At 47.8% G+C, this 1,225-nt stretch overlaps 1 protein-coding gene across 1 annotated transcript in view; it reads left to right on the top strand.

Moving 5' to 3' along the window:
- Positions 1–490: 490 nt before the first annotated feature.
- The window catches only part of LOC102292098 (protein phosphatase 1 regulatory subunit 29), a 306,883-nt gene continuing 306,148 nt past the window's right edge, over positions 491–1,225 (top strand). The window contains exon 1 of the mRNA XM_005936833.3: positions 491–792. The gene's annotated coding sequence lies outside the window, so the exon portion shown is untranslated. The remainder of the gene's footprint in view (positions 793–1,225) is intronic.

Here is a 1,225-nt window from a genome sequence, read left to right on the forward strand (position 1 = left end):
CGCAAGTAACGACAGGAGCGGCATCCCGCTTTACCCCACACGTTCGGGACCAAACATTATGTGATTACTGCCCGTGGAGGTATCAGTGGCCCGTAACCTCCCACCGTTCTTAAGATCGACTGATTGGAGTCATTAATACATGCCGCTGTCACGTGGTTAGACTGAGCCATAAGCAGAACTATGTTATAATATGTTGTCCTTTTTTCAAATGAGTGCTCTCATTGAATTAAAGCTAAGGTGAAACCTGTATGCAGTCTATATAACAAACCTATTTAAAAATTGGGATAAAAATAGCACAATTAACACAAGGGAGGGCAGAAACTAGAGAAAAATCTGAGATGTGTTTCGTCCCGCTGGGAATCTTCCTGATATTGACATCGGGCTTGCTTTGGCATTTTAATTACGCGCAGCCGACATTTCTGAAAGAGAGAAAAAAAAGAAAAAGCCTGCAGAAGATTTTTCTTTGAAATTTTCCTCTCAGTGTATACAGCAGGTATTACGTCTGATTGGGAGCGGCTGCTGCCACGATTCAACATCATCCCTCTGTCAACCATCCCCTCTCTCTCTTCCGTTAGCGCGCCACCGTCCCTCATCACTCCTCTTGCTCACCCACCTTACTCTCTCTCTCTGGATCTCCCCCCACCCCCCTTCTCTCTCTCTCCCTCTCTCTGCTGGAACGCACGTCCGGGGATAATATTCTCGCTCTCTCCGTCTTTTGCTGCTGCAGAACGGACCGTAAAGCTTCACGCCTTCATCCTCTTCTTCCCTGCCAGACCGGGAACTCAGATCAAGGTAAGACAAGTGAAAACACGATGTGTTCTGTACGAGCTGGGCTCAGCTGTCAGTGTTTGCGGGGAGAAGTGTTGGGGGTGAGAGTGGAGGGCGGGTGGACTTCTGCACTTGTGGGATGCGCTGTGCGCGCGCTGGAGAGACACCGTGCTGCCACGTTGAGGTTGTCGGTGCAATGCTGAGCTTTGCTTATTTGGCGAATATAAACACAGAGATGCTCAGAGGGATATCCCGACAACGTTCTTGGGCAGTGTCCACTCCTCAGACACCTGTGAGTTAGAGACTGAGCAGACCATAAAATTAAATAATAATAATAATAAAAGATTCAAACACAGAGAGGAAAAGAGTGTGGAGAAAATTTGGATGAATTGTTGCGAGCCCGACCTATTGGCTGGCAGTGCTGCCCCGCCTCTGTACCCGTTTTTTTTGTTTTTTT

This window comes from Haplochromis burtoni, unplaced genomic scaffold (genome assembly GCF_018398535.1).
Source record: "Haplochromis burtoni strain Fernald_Lab_line unplaced genomic scaffold, NCSU_Asbu1 Contig_223, whole genome shotgun sequence".
NCBI lineage: Eukaryota > Metazoa > Chordata > Actinopteri > Cichliformes > Cichlidae > Haplochromis > Haplochromis burtoni.